Source organism: Phyllostomus discolor, chromosome X, assembly GCF_004126475.2.
Source record: "Phyllostomus discolor isolate MPI-MPIP mPhyDis1 chromosome X, mPhyDis1.pri.v3, whole genome shotgun sequence".
Classification (NCBI taxonomy): domain Eukaryota; kingdom Metazoa; phylum Chordata; class Mammalia; order Chiroptera; family Phyllostomidae; genus Phyllostomus; species Phyllostomus discolor.
In genome coordinates, this window is record NC_050198.1 from 13007586 (window position 1) to 13023368 (window position 15783).

A 15783-nucleotide genomic window follows, 5' to 3' on the forward strand; every position below is an offset into this window, starting at 1 on the left:
TTCTTCAATTTTAAATATTTCAAGTTTAGGTCTGCCTGTATTTTTGCCAAAAGTAATGAAAGGAATTGATTCTTACTTAAAGTGCTCAAGACAGTTGTGTTTAATTTGCTTAACCTAAGTAGCATTCTCAGAAGCTCAAGGTCATGATTCAGAAAATTTTTTTATGCCAACAGTTTGTAATGGGTGAGATGCCAATTGTTTTATGAGTCCACTTACTTAAAATTAAGAAAGTGAGCTATGTTGTCACAATCAATCCTAGGTGGCACTTTGGAGGATCAAGACCAATAAAGATGTAAAATATTTCCTATTATCAATATCTAAGGGGAAATTTTTATATCAATGTGATTCTGGACTAAAATAGGTATTCACACAGATAATTTATATATGTAAAAATAGAAGTATCTTTCAGTCATTTATAGCAATAAGAGATAGGAAAATTATAGAGATGTCAAATACATCATTGATCCAAATATCTCATTTTAATCATTATTTTAAGCTTCCACCTACTGAATTTAATAAGTAGGAACATTGCAATATTCTCCTTTTTTTGTCATAAAGGTAAATGGAAAAAGGAAAGTGAAAAAGATGATGATTAATACACAGATGAGATTATAATTTTTAAGATAATTAAGAATTATCTCTCATGGCCATTTATTTGATTAATAGTTTAATGTCACTCACTGATTCAAGTCCTGATCCTAGGCACCATCAAAGAGGTGTGTAGCTACATTTGTTCACTCCTTAGCTATAGGAGCGCCTGAAATTATTTACATTTCTCTTCTCTGGTGAAAGGCAGAGTTTGCCTCAGAAGGATAGTTATATCTCAAACACAAGGTGGAGATTCAGTTGTTGAGTGCATAAAAAGAAAGATGAATGTTTGCTATAATAACCAAATTCTAAATACTTTAATTACATATACAATTACTTGTTGAAGAAGAAAAGTACCAACTTCAAATCTGATGTCTTCATTTTCAAGAATAAGATGACATGCTCCAAAATAATATAATAACAAATTGTAAAACATCCAGTCGACACTTTACTATCCATATCTGGTTTATGTTCTTCATGGGATTTGATGTTTTTAATCCTTCTTTATTGAAAATATTCTGCTTTGGTTTCTAAGACTCTACTCTCCCCTGATTTGCCTCTGAACAATGCATGCAATAAAATCATTCTTTTAAAAAAAATCAGTAATTACTATTTACCTCATACTGTTAGGCATTAGGAATAAAATGTCAATTATAAATTGACACAGAAAGGTATACCATTTAATGGAAGTGACAAAGAAGGAAACTGATTATTACATTTATATTACTTGTGTTAGAAATACAGGGCATTATGGAAAATTTGCATTTGGACATTTAATCAGTCTGGGGGAAGAGTGTTTTGCAGTGAAGACTTCTCAGAGTAACTCACACCTGATAAACTCTACACAGCACTCATAGATTTACTAAAAGAGTTTTTACAGGAATTCTAACTTCAAAACTACTATTTCCTTATTTTTCATACTCTGTTTAACAATTACAACCTTATCTTCCAATGTGACACCAATGATCCCTAAATATATAATATCTGCTATAATATTTCTCTCTCAGCATTAGACTGGATTTTTTAATACCTATTGGACAACGTTTGAGTATGCCACAAAAATCTCAAAATCAACTTGCTAAAAACTGTCATCCTCTGTAGGGAACCAGTTTGTTTTAGTCTGGCAAATGTGACTCAGCTCTGTATGGAAAACCTACAGAAGCGAAGTGGTGGGCAGGAGCCAGACCCTCAAACTGGGTTTTCCCATGGGAATCAGGCCCAGAAAGTGCATCCAGACTGTTATGGCATGCTCTTGCTAAAACTCCTTTACCCTGGTTTGAAATAGTATATGTTTATTGCCTATCTTCAAGGTCATTTCCAAAGCCTGTGTGAATTTTCCCAAGGACAGAGCATAATCAGCTTGCCCCTTTCCCTTCTGCATTTGTTATTTTCATTTCCTTGATTGTACCTAAAATGTAGACAACAACATTCTATGTAATAGATAATAAGACCTGAGAAAAATAATAAAAGCCTGTCCAGGCAAGGGTCTGGGCACTCTTCCCTTGAGAGAAGCAGCCATAGGACTCTCATGTTAAGAGAGTACCTGTACTGTCCCTTTTTCTCCACAGGACTTCTGTAGTCTGTGTGCATTTGTTCTCATCTTCAGCCACAACACACAGACTCTGCTGGCTGGAATCTGCTACAATCCTCTTGCACCAAAATTTTTCTTCTTACTAGGAGGGACCTCCAAAAACTGGAGTTTGTTAATAAAAAATGTGTATTTATTCTTACATGTTTAAACTTCAGTCATCTTCAAAGTCCTCTCTATTTGATGCAATATACCTATCAAGACATTTTTTTCCACTGCTCAAAACAGTTTTTGAACTTGTCCATTTTGATGCTTTTTGGTGCTTCTGCTATTTTTTGTTTCATGTCTTCTATATCGGCAAACATTTCCCTTTGAAGGTTTTTTTCATTGGGGGAAACATAACAAATGTCACTCAGAGTGAGATCAAGTGAATAGGGAGGGTAGGGCATGGGGTCATGCCATTTGGGGTCAAAAACTGCTAAACACTCAGTGCCACATGTCAATGTGGTGTGGGTAGGTTTGCTCATAAATCACCCATCATGAAATGGGCAAGTACTTGTAAAGAGTCTTCACAAAGAAATCACTGAAGCCAAATGCAGTCTCTCACAACAATGCCAGTCAGTACACTGATACAGATGGGTTCCTAGAACAGTCACCGAGCAAGGAAGCCTGTACTATAACGGGCCTGCTCTCCAGAAGATAATTCTGTTTTTTGGGGGTCCCCCCTCATATATTAAACATTTTGCCTGACAATGCCAAATAATTCTGGAATCTTTCCTTAAGTACCAGGTCTAGTTATTAATAACTGTTATCATTTCTTCTATGTAATTATCTTACAATACAGCCCTGCATATCTATTTCCAGTTTATATTTCTATAGTTATACATTCTCTGATATGATGTAAGAACTGGATTCTCTGCCTAAAATCTTATATATTGTATTCAATCCACCACACAGTTGTCTGAATGATCATGGTAAAATACATCTATAATGAAGGCACACATTGACTATTATACATGACTTCCCTTTGCCTATAGGGTAAATTATTTATAACTTAGCATTTCATAAAAATTCATAATCTTTCACAGGACTATATTTCTGGGAGCATTTGTTATCATTCCTCAATTGGGCAGTCTGTGGTATAAAACATTCTCTTCAAACTTTCTGGCTTTGCTTGAATTGTTCTCCCTTAACTTTACTGCTCAATGAGTTCTTTCTCACCCTTCAAGGCTTAGCTTCCATATCACCACCTCAATGGATAATTCAAGAGACACTTCCTGTCCCACTTCCATCTGACATAAAACAGCTTAATTGGTTTACTTTTTTGCCTCACTAAATGTGAACTTCTAGAATCCAGGAATGTTGTCATTTCTTTAGTTACCTAGGTGCCCAGCACTACAGATGCTCAATGAAGATATAGAATAAATGATCATTGAGGCACTTTTTATATATTAATAATAGAACATTTAAAATTTATGGTCATAAGTGGAGAACAATCTATGTAAAGCATATACTTACAGAAATTATTGCTTAAAGGCAAACTTATCATTTCAGAAATTAATATTCTAATACTTACTACAATGTGCTTTTTTAAAATCCAAACTCTTGTTAAAAATATAATTCTATTATCACTTTTGTTTTTCTTCAACATCTTATACCAAAGTGAACTTTTTAACTAGAGTACTATATACACATATGTCAGTCGGTCTTTAATGATTTTTAAAATGACCTCAATATTTAATTCAATATGTTATGGATGGACAAAATATGAAATGGTCAATTATTATGAAAAGATTGAGGGAAAGAAATGACTACGTAAAATTACCATTTCAAAATCAGTAATGAGAATTAAAGTCAGCAATAATTATTGATTCTTCATATTAACTGAGAAAGCAAATTTGTGTGGATCAAAGATGAAGGATGACTATATACATGGTTGACTGATTATCTTTTGTAGCTTGTCAAATGTCTCTAAGCCTAGGAAACAACTAAGATTTATGGCTCAGTGAGGCCAAGGATCACTCTTGAAATCAACGTTGAGGGTGATAAAGTGATATCTAGTTTATTTGTCTTTCACTAACACAATCAGTTTTGTTATTCACAGGTTGCATTTCTTGGACCATGCATTCATAATTTCACCCCAATTTTTCTTTCAATGCCTTTACAGTACACTGTGCTGGACATAGGGATGGACAGTCCAGATCTTTCAATAAAGGTTTGTTGTCCCACCTTTGGGGAGTACTAAGCAAATGCATCCCCATGCCCAAGGTCATGCCCTCCCTAGAGAGACTGTCATGGAGTGACTGATTAATCAAACTGGTGCTGAGGGTGCTCACTGTACAATGATTGACAGAACCATTTAGTTGCAGAGTTCCTCCTGGCAGTTGGCAGATGCTATTGTTTGGGCCCACCATGCAGTTTGACTTCTCAATCTTCCTCATCCTGCTTCTTTCCTTTCTTTCACAGATGCACCCAAGTGCATTCTCCAACTAATGTATTGAGATCTAAATTCCATCTCGGAGCCTGTTTCTCAAAAAAACCCTATCAAAAGATAACATCTGAAGTATTGCTTGATTTATTTCTGGAATGTCTAGCTGAATAATGAGAATTGTCTTTTAAAGACTTTGTATATTCATTTTAGAGAGGGGAAAGGACAGAGAAAGAGAGGGAAAGAAACATCAATGTGCAGGTGACTCTCATGTGCCCCCTATTGGGGACCTGGCCAAAACCTGGGCATGTGCCCTCACTGGAATCAAAGCAGCCACCCTTTGGTTTGTAGGCCAGCACTCAATCCACTGAGTCACACCAGCCAGGGCCTGAATAATGAGAATTATTAATCATATTGTTTTGGATTTCCAATTCACATTCTTTTAAATCTTGAATCTTCCTCCTGTTAGTGCCTTTTTCTCCAGAGCTATAAAGACAGTTGCAAAAAAGATGTAGAAGCTGAAGCAGAAGACCAAGTGGGAGCTGTAAGACTTGTTGGCTTACAAACAAGGTGACTTAGCACATCAGTGACAACCTGTGTCAGCTGCAGCAGGGACTGGTGCCTCATAATGTGTTTCCAAGGGCAAAAACTGTATTCTTCACTTTCACTTTCCAATTCGCATGCAAGATATCTTCACTAAGGAAAGGGAAGTCTAAGAAACATGGTTCCAGGTTAGCTAAATTGACACAGTACAAACTTGACATATATATAACATTTAATCATCAAACCAACCCTATTATTATCTGCATCTAACAGCTGAAATATATAAATCACAGTGAGAATAAGTGTAGTAATTTGTCTGAACACACACAGCTAGTTTCTTGGTCAGATAAACTTGGCACAGATAACAATTATAAAATCTGGACAAAATGTAAAATAATACTAACTTCAAGGCATAGAAGAAAGAACAGCAGGTAGAATCTGAACAGAAATCTACCCTTGAAAGAACATAACTGCACTTGCTGAAATTTGTGAGTTTACATCTTTTTACCTTATAATATGCCTAAATCTCCATACAGTATGGGGACACCAAGAGCTGGTGAGGCTAGATTTCAGGAAAGCAGAGCAGACAGACAATTAGTAATCCTGAAAGTGAGGGATTCCTAAAGCATGGTAAGGACCCCAAGAGGCTCAGCAAAATCTCAGCAGCTGGAAACTGAAAAAACTGAGTGGCGATTCCATCTTTTGCAGCCCACAGGGGAGACAGATTAGGGGCTTGAGTCCTTCCAAGTTACCTGCCTGCTAGAATGAAAAATCACTATTCAGGGGAACAGAATTCAGAGTCTCTATCACATACCATTCATATCTAGTATTCTATCAAAAATCAGTTTTCATGTAAATAGAAAAATGCGATCTATACTTGAGAAAAGAAATAGTCAATAAACAAGCCCTAAGTTGGTCCAGATATTGGAATTATCGAACAAGGACTTAGAAGCAGCTGTTAAATATTTTTATGAAACCTAAAGAAAAAAATGTGTGTACATATATTTTTAACAGGTAATGAATGTCAGCAGAGAAACAGGAACTATGTACAGTGTTCTAAGATCCATGGCTGGGAGACTGCAGGAATGGGAAGTATATGGATGTTGATAAAGCTGAGTGGACAAGAAAGGGGATGTGAAGAAAAGGGGATGTTCAGGAAGCCAGATCATACAGAGTGTTGTAGGTCACATAAGGATTTAGGCCTTTAGTACAGTGAAACAACATGTACTTGGAAGAATTTGAACAAAGGAGTAATATGACTTGAGTTCTCATTTATAAAGATCACCTCAATTGCTCTACTGAGAAGAGAGTCTGGGGAGAGGGCCAAGAAAGAAGATGGGGAGATTGGGGAGGCTCTGGGTGGGTGCTGGTGGCTTGGACTTGGGTCATACCAGGGAATTGATGAGAAGTAGACAACCTGATGGTAAAAAGTAGGAAGTACTGATAGTTTGAACATGGGGTATGACTCAAAGTTTTTTTTTACTAAGGAATAAGAAGATGCAGTCAATCAACTGGGTGTATAATGTATGGAGCTCACTATAAAATGAAAATGCAGGCTATTTTGTTAAAAAATTACTGAAAATGTCAAAATCGGGACAATGGAGCTTTACACAAACTGTACAGATTACACCCCCAGGAAGCCCTAGATGCAGTTGCCACCCTCTGAAGGAGCAGATTTTGTGGATAGGACAAGGGGGGTTAGCTTTAGACATTTTAGGTTTGAGGCAATGCATTTGACGGTGCTTAGTGAAGGACATGATTTACTTAAAATATAAAGAATTTTGCACTTTTAAAAATCATTCCACTACTTAGAATTTCTGTTTATAGAATGTTATATCTCAGAATACAGAGAAACACCTGTGTTAGTAAATCATCTTTCCTTAGCCTTTTATACAATATCTCAAGGGATGGTCAAGTTTAGTCTGTTGAGTGCTTTTAAACATCAGGGGGACAACTGCAGGCAATGAAACTATTCTGAACAAAATCTGATTTGGTTAGAAAAGGTGATATGTAATGCAATTTCGAAAGGAGTTTAAATCTGTTGAAATTTTCCCTAAAGTTTATACCTATTCAATGGAGGGATATGGACAGTAATGAATGTTACTATCGATACACCAATGAATGTTTGCAATTTTTATTTTAAAGCATTTCTTGGGCCCTGGTTGGTTTGGCTCAGTGGATTGAGTGCTGACATGCAAACCAAAGGGTCACAGGTTCAATTCCCAGTCAGGGCCCATGCCTGGGTTGCAGGCCAGGTTCCCCGGTGTGGGGCATGTGAGAGGCAACCAAACATTGATGTTTCTCTCCCTCTCTTACTCTCTCCCTCCCCCTCCCCCTCTGTCTAAAAATAAATAAAATATTTTTTTAAATTAAGTATTTATTGGGATTCACTTACTCGAATTGCAGCAAAACTAATTCCAGCATTTGTCAGAAGAATCTATAAGTTAATCAAGACATTATCTTCGAATTGGCTAGGCCACCACTACCATGTTCCTTTTAAAAAAATTTATTGTATTTTTTGAATTACCATTTAGTTCCCCTATATTCCCATGTTCTAACCAAGCAACCCACTCTTTACAGAGCTACCCACAAAGAGCATATTGACAAAGAATACTTGTAAATATAATCAGAAATGGCTGCACTCATTCCAGAATTGATAGAAGAGTGACAGGAATTCTACTATGCTTAAATAAATCATCAGTTTTATGCTAAACCTTCTAGGAGATTTAGACTTCAGAGAAGAACAGATAAAGAAAAATATTGAAAAGTTATTTAAAATCCCACAGGCAACAGAAAGCCATAAAAATATTTCCAGTTTTCCATGTCATTGTGCAAGCATGTACGGTATATATTTTAGATTTCATAATTTAAAAATAATATACCATGTGTCTCTGTATATGTGTGAAAAATTATAAATTTTACTGTTTTCACACATGTTGGTAAAAAGTTATTTTTGATAGTCTCTTTAATCTGTTTTATCTCTAGTTGTGCCTATTAATTTCTAGTACCATTTAGATGTTTTTGATTTTGTTTTTATCTTACTTCATATATTGAATTGGAAAATTAGTGTTCAACCATCTTTCCTATATTTTGTCTTCTAACTAATGTTAAACAAAATTTTTTACCTGTAATAGTTTTATATGAATTCAGTTCCCAGTAATTTTCTAATTATCATTTTGATTTCTTCAACCACTAAACTTGTATTTTTCTAGTTTTAATATATGCAATTTATTGGTAATCTTTTTGTAATTGATCACTAAATTGTACTTTCATTAGAGAATTAGTCTATCTGATAAAATTTTGATTTTTCTGAGTCTTGATTTATATAACCTAGACTATAGTTCCTGTTCAAATATAAGCATGAAGTAACTTTTAATAAGCTTGTCAATTTTGTTAGTTTCAATGCACACTATATCCATAATTTAAAAAATGTTTCCATTTTTTTATTTGAGAATTTGAGAACACTCACACTATAATTGTGGAGTTGTCTCTCTTTGAAACACTAATAACTTTTGCTCTACATATTGTGAGACATAATAATACAAAGTTATTTGGTGTGTAATGGTTGAGTATTTTTTATTATACTAAGAAACTGAAATTATTATCCCCATATTTTGATACAGTCTAGAGATATTTTTGTCTTAATGTTTATTTTGTAATGATTGAGACACTATTTAAGACAAACACTTAAAACACAAGGAAGCAAATTGCTAGAAATTAAAACAATGGTTCTATATATTATGTGTAATATATATAAGAACGACATATTATCCATATCTACATATCTATAAATCAATATATTTATCTATAGCTATATATCTATTTTATTTGAAGACAACACTATTTGCATTTACAGTGATTATTGATATATTAAATAACTTGAACTCCATTTGTTTAATTTTACTGGGTTTTTCTCCTTTCTTACCTTCATTTATTTCAAGAGGTTTTTTTTTTTAAAGATTTTATTTATTTATATTTATTTTTAGAGAGGGAAGGGAGGGAAATAGAGAGAAACATCAATGTGCGGTTGCTGGGGGTTCTGGCCTGCAACCCAGGAATGTACCCTGGCTGGGAATCGAACCTGCGACACTTTGGTTCCCAGCCCACGCTCAATCCACTGAGCTACGCCAGCCAGGGCAATTTCAAGAGTTTTAAAATATATTATTCTCTTTAGTGTAGTGTATATTCTACATATATTATTTCACTGGACAAACGTGCAATTTTAATATTTATATTTGACTTCACAAATTTTAAAGTTAACATCACTATCTTTCTCCAAAACAATAAAATTATTTTTTAAAAAATTTACTTCAGTAACTCTTATTTCACATTACAAAGTATTATCCATTATTTATGTTCACCTTTTATGTTAATTATTTGTTTAAACTCACCAATATATTTACTAATGTCTTTGTTCATTAGTCCTTCTGACTTAGTTGTTTTTTCTATCTGGTTTAATTTTCATCTTCAGGTGTATATTTGGAAGCATTTTCTGTGATAATCTCTCCCTCAGTCTCTCTGTCTGTCTAAGAATTTCTCTTAATAGTGTCCCTTCCTGTAATTCTTGCCTGCTGGTGGCAGTCACATTGAATTGTCTCCTCCCAGAGGTTCCCTGGAATTTGTAACCAGGAATCACTTTCCATGTTAATTTCTCAAACTGGAATTCGCTAGAGCCTGCAGAAAAGTAAAATCAAAACAGACAGATATGTGAGGCAGGCTGTGCTTCTGATTTTCCAGGCTATTTTATTTTATTCAATCCAAAGGCTAATCAGAGGCAGGTGAGCTCCCTGGTTTCCTTTTACTGATGAGTGGATATTTTTAGTCCACTCTCTCTGAATATGTAAGGCTTTAGGATACTGGATCAATGCACAGACATCAGTTTCAACTGCCTTATCTCCCCTATCCATGCACCTATGAAAATCCTTTGGGAACAAAAATGGGTAAATCCCCATTATATCTTCACAAGGAAGTCAGTTTTATTAATGACATCTCTAATTGCTTGAAAATTCTGTATGTTGTGCCAAAATAATTTTATTAATTGAATTGCCATGACCCCCTATTCCTCCCAGCTGTTCCTTTAAATCAATCCTCAGGAAAATCCCTTGAATGTGTTTAATACTCCTTTCATAATAATTGAAAATGCCTCATGTCTTGCACACCTGCCTGCCACTTAGAGGCATGCACACAAACTCAGCTGCACACACACAAACACAGGATCAGGCTTTCTCTAAGCTTAAACATTTCTATGTCCCCAGCCTTTCTGTAAAAATGGTAGCTTCAAATTTTCTTTTCATTCTGGCCACTCCACTAGATTATTCATGGTTTGTTTCCTTCTTTCTAAAAATGTGGATTTCTTAAATAAACACAGACCTGATATATGTTTGCCCAGTCAAAGCAGATTAAAACTATTGCCTTGCTTGTTTTTTTTTCCCCCTGGGAGTAGAAGGATGTAAGAAACACATAACATGGGATCTATTCTTAACAAAAATGTAAGTGTTCATACAACATTATTAATTATAAGCACAATGTTGTACAGCAGATCTCCAGAATTTTTTTATATTGCTGTTTATGGATAAAGAATTTCAGTCATGCAAGATTGCCTCATTTGTTTTGACATGACATCCTATAAAATAAGCCTGTTGTATTAACCTTTAATTTAAATAGAAGCCATAAATCAAAAGATCTCAGACTTGCGCAATTGAAAGGGACATTAAAAATTATCCAATTTAAAGACTCATTGAAGTATATTTTAATATGAAATCTTGTTAAATTATATATCTGAAAGATTGTATGTGTATATACTTTAGAATTTATTTTTTTATTTTTTTTAACTATCTGTTTCTTTTTTTTAGATTTTTATTTATTTATTTTTTAGAGAGGGAAGGGAGGGAGATAGAGGGAGAGAGAGAAACATCAATGTGTGGTTGCTGGGGGTTATGGCCTGCAACCCGGGCATGTACCCTGGCTGGGAATCGAACCTGCGACACTTTGGTTCGCAGCCCGCGCTCAATCCACTGAGCTACGCCAGCCAGGGCAAATTTATTGATAAATTTTAAATTAATCCCTATTGAATTTCACTCTTTTTGGTTTCATCAATATATTGCTATATATGGATTATAAAAGATAGCCCATAATCCTATCTTTTTTATATTAACTAAAGTCCATACTTTATTCAAATTTCCTTCGTTTTTAATTCATGTCCCTCTTCTGGTCCAGGATCCCACCCAGAACACCACAATACATTTAGTAGCGATGTTTTCTTAGGCTCCTCATGGCTAGAAGTTTCTCAGACTTTATACTTGGTCAGGCATTTTTGGGAAATGTGGATCAGTTGGGATTTGTTTGATATTTTTCTTTCTTTTTTAAAAATATATTTTACTGATTATGCTATTACAATTGTCCCAATTTTTCCCCTTGGCCCGCCTCTGCTTGGTACCCACATCCCTCCAATAATACCCCCTTAGTTCATGCCCATGGGTTGTACATATAAGATCTTTGGCTTCTCCATTTCTTATACTGTTCTTAACCTCCCCCTGTCTATTTTGTACCTACCAATTAGTACTTTTTAGTACCCCCACCTCTCCCCCCATTTTCCCCTTCCTCCTAGCCCTCCAAATGATCTCCATAACTATGATTTACCTATGATTCTGTTCCTGTTCCAGTTGTTAGCTTAGTTTGTGTTTTTAGATTCAGTTGTTGATAGTTGTGAGTTTATTGCCATTTTAATGTTCATAGTTTTGATCTTTTTCTTGAATAAGTCCCTTTACCATTTCATATATAATGGCTTGGTAATGATGAACTCCTTTAGTTTTACCTTGTCTGGGAAGCACTTTATCTGCCCTTCCATCTAAGTGATAGCTTTGGTGGATAGAGTAATCTAGGTTGTAGGTCCTTGCCTTTCATGACTTTGAATACTTCTTGGCAGGCCCTTCTTGTATGCAAAGTATCTTTTGAGAAATCAGCTGACAGTTTTATGGGAATTCTTTTGTAGGTAACTCTCTGCTTTTCTCTTGTTGCTTTTAAGATTCTCTCTTTATCTTTAACCTTTGGCATTTTAATTATGACATGTCTTGGTGTGGTCCTCATTGGTTCCAGCTTGTTTGGAACTCTCTGTGCTTCCTGGACTTGTATGTCTATTTCCTTCACCAAATTAGGGACATTTTCTTTCATTATTTTTTCAAATAAGTTTTCACTTTCTTGTTCTTCCTCTTCTCCTTCTTGCATACCTATGATCCAGATGTTAGTACATTTGGAGATGTCCCAGAGGCTCCTTATAATATCCTAATTTTTTGAATTTTTTTTTCTTCTTGCTATTCTGGTTGAATGTTTATTTCTTCCTTTTGTTCCAGAACATTGATTTGAATCCCAGGTTCCTCCTGTCCATTGTTGGATCCATGTTGATTTTTCTTTATTTCACTTAGTGTAACCTTCATTCCTGCCTGTATCTTTTTCATGCTGTTGCCATACTCAATGAGTTCTTTGAGTACCCTGATCACCAGTGTTTTGAACTTTATATCTGATGGATTGGTTATCTCCATTTAGTTTGGTTCTTTTTCTGGGGTTTTGTTTTGTTCTTTCATTTGGGCCATATTTCTTTGTCTCCTCAATTTGGTAGACTCCCTGTGTTTGTTTCTGTGTATTAGGTAGAGCTGCTTTGAGCCCTGTCTTAGTGTAGCCTACTGTAAAAAAGGCACCTGTAAATTGTGTGGGACACAGCCTTAGGTGATCGCCAGGATGAGGCAACCTGCTTCACCACTTTGTGGCTCTCTGTGGGGTGAGGGCTCTGACAGGGAACAATGACGCTGCCTGGCTTCTGGACATTTGCCTGGCACTTGCTCTGTTTCCAGTCACTTTACTTACTCCCTGTATGTGGCTAATGCCCTGCCAGCTGTTGCCCTGGTTCTGCATCCCAGAGCGGGTGGGTCTGTGGATGTTGTAAGTCCACTCAGGCCCTTTAACCAGAGTCTCCTGAAAATCTGGCAGGTTTTCCACCACTCCAACTCCCACTTTGTTTTTCAGAAGTTATGGGGATTTATTTTGCTGGTGCTGGATCCCTGGGCTATGCAGTCTGCCCTGGGACTGGGATTGCTCACTCCCAAGGTATCCCTCCTGATTTTCATTTACCACATGTGAATGTGAGCCCACCCATTCTGATGCAGCTGGCCCCTCTTCACACCACACCTCATCCATGCACCTCTCTGCCTGTCTACTCGTCTCTGCCCCTCCTTCTCATCTGGATGAATGTGGCTTCTTTAAATCCATGGTTGCTGGACTTCCATACAGCCTGATTTTCTGATTATTCTGGATGTTATTTGTTTTGAGGTCTAGCTGTAATTCTTTCTGTGGTTGTGCAAGGAGGTGAAGCATGTTTACTTATGCCTCCATCTAGACTAGAAGTCTTATAAACTACATCTTTTAATTTGAAAGATATATATATGTATATATGTACATATATACACACACATATATATGATTTTAATTTCCATTGTATTTTAACCCTCTTAGGTGTTTTGTTTAATTAAACCAATATTTTGTAATTTTCTTAGTTCTTGTCATAGTGTTTTAGTTTTTTGTACTACTAGTAACCTTGGTTACATAAACCAACATATAAATGATACTGATTACTTGTCATACCAACCCAAGAGCATGAGGTATTTTAGTACAAATGTGTCAGTTGAAAGTTGGAAATCAATCTGGAACCACATACTTTATATTCATAGCACCAGAATCCATAATCCTGTGTAAGGACTATAGGATTGTACTGATACACAGACAGATTGTGAGGGAAGAGAAGGCATGCAAAGAGAGGAGAGATTGCTTAAAAAGGGGCTTACTGAGCGGTTCTTGTTGAAATAAAATAAATGAAGAGTTCTTTAGGTTAAAGCAGATCTTAGAGCAGTTTATAGCAGCTAAGAAGCTAGAGCCAAGACACTTCTGAAATAAATCTCTTGAGATATCAAAGTGGTATAGCAATGTCTCTAAAGTAATTAGTCATGTACACTGTCAAGAAATATACACACAAATCTTATATCGCATTTTCGAAGCCATTTGATCCTCTTTGCTTCTATCAAGAAGATATTATTTTATGCTACATGTAGTACATGCACACATGCAATGTGTGAAATTTTATCATAACGCACAATCTCCTCCATATTTGTTGTATTACTATTTACTACTGTTTATATAGGTCAGTGATTCTCAGAGTTTGATCCCTGACTTACCACATCAGAATCACCTGAGAACTTGTCAGACTAGAGTCTCAGCCCCAGCAGTGCTCTCCCCACCCTCTCCCTGAGGTCTGCTTATCACAATTTCTGGAGGTGAGATCCAGATCCAGGGAGTCATATTGTATAACCAGCCAGCCCTTCAGGTGACTCTGAGGCATGACACTGAAAAAGACAATAATACTACTCTGAGTGGTATTATTACATCAGGTGAAAAGAGGAGTGTGATTGAAAAAAAATTCTCAATAGTCTTTTTATCTTGAAGCAAAGGTGTATAGGGGGTTTCTCATTCCCAGCATGCCTCCTATCCATTTCCTATCATATTTTTGAGCAAAAGGCCATTTAAGATTCTATCACCATAATCAGTCTTCAATTTAAAAATTGGGCTCCTCCAAAACAATAAAAGTTGAGTTAACATATGATCTAGTAATTCCACTCCTAGATAGATATCCAAAAGAATTCAAAGCTGGGGTTCAAAGAGATATTTGTACACCCATGTTCACAACACTATTATTCACAATAAAAAATAAAAATAAATACAGAATAAAAAACGGTTTCTATTACCTGTTGTAGATATCTGCACTCCATTTTTGACATTAACCCCTGATTACTCATTTTATCCAAATTCTTCTTTACCCTGTTGAGCTCATGATCATGTGGGAAGGTATGAGGTATTGAAGGAGCAGTGGCTTGTGTGAAGACATTACTTACAGTTCTGACTCTAAAAGTAGTCTGAAGGTCTGGACACATAATTGTTTGCATTTTAGCCTTCATTTTGTCATCTATAAAGTAGGAGAGTTGAATAAACAATTTTGAAGTTTCCTGCTAGCCCTAAATTTATGACTTTAAATCTTATATTGCAATCTAGGTCCCCTGTTTTCTAAAGAAACTAATAAAATTATCTGTCTTCAGAGTCATATACGTATGTTGCAAGGAGGGCACTAAAACTATTGTTGTTATATAAACGTCTAACTACTATGATGTACACCCAAGACTAATATAATATTGAATGCTAACTGCAATTGAAAATATTTTTTAACGTTTTTTAAAGATTTATTTATTTCTTTTTAGAGAGGGAAGAGAGAGAGAGAGAGAGAGAGAGAGGGAAACAATAATGTGCGGTTGCTGGAGGCCATGGCCTGCAACCCAGGCATGTGCCCTGGCTGGGAATCAAACCTGCTATGCTTTGGTTTGCAGCCCGCACTCAATCCACTGAGCTATGCCAGCCAGGGCTGAAAAGAATTTTTTTTAATTTTATTTTAATCATTGTTCAAATACAGTTTTCTCCTTTTTATTCCCATTCCAGCCCCCCTCCCACCCCTCCCCACTTCCCTCCCATTACCACCCTCCCCATAGTTTTTGACCATGTGTCCTTTAAGTTTGTTCCCGTGAACCCTTCCCAATGTCCCCTGAAATTCCCTCTACTCTCCCCTGTGGTCACTGTTAGCCTGTCCTCTATTTCAGTGTCTTTG

General features: G+C 35.9%; 1 long non-coding RNA gene across 1 annotated transcript; it reads right to left on the reverse strand.

The window, feature by feature from the left end:
- Positions 1–1969: 1969 nt before the first annotated feature.
- Positions 1970–13822, reverse strand: LOC118498499. Its single transcript, XR_004900982.1, has 3 exons — positions 13811–13822; positions 2903–2907; positions 1970–2213 (listed from the first exon to the last, which is right to left on the reverse strand). It is a non-coding gene; the product is annotated as an uncharacterized LOC118498499 (long non-coding RNA).
- Between the last annotated feature and the right edge of the window lie 1961 nt (positions 13823–15783).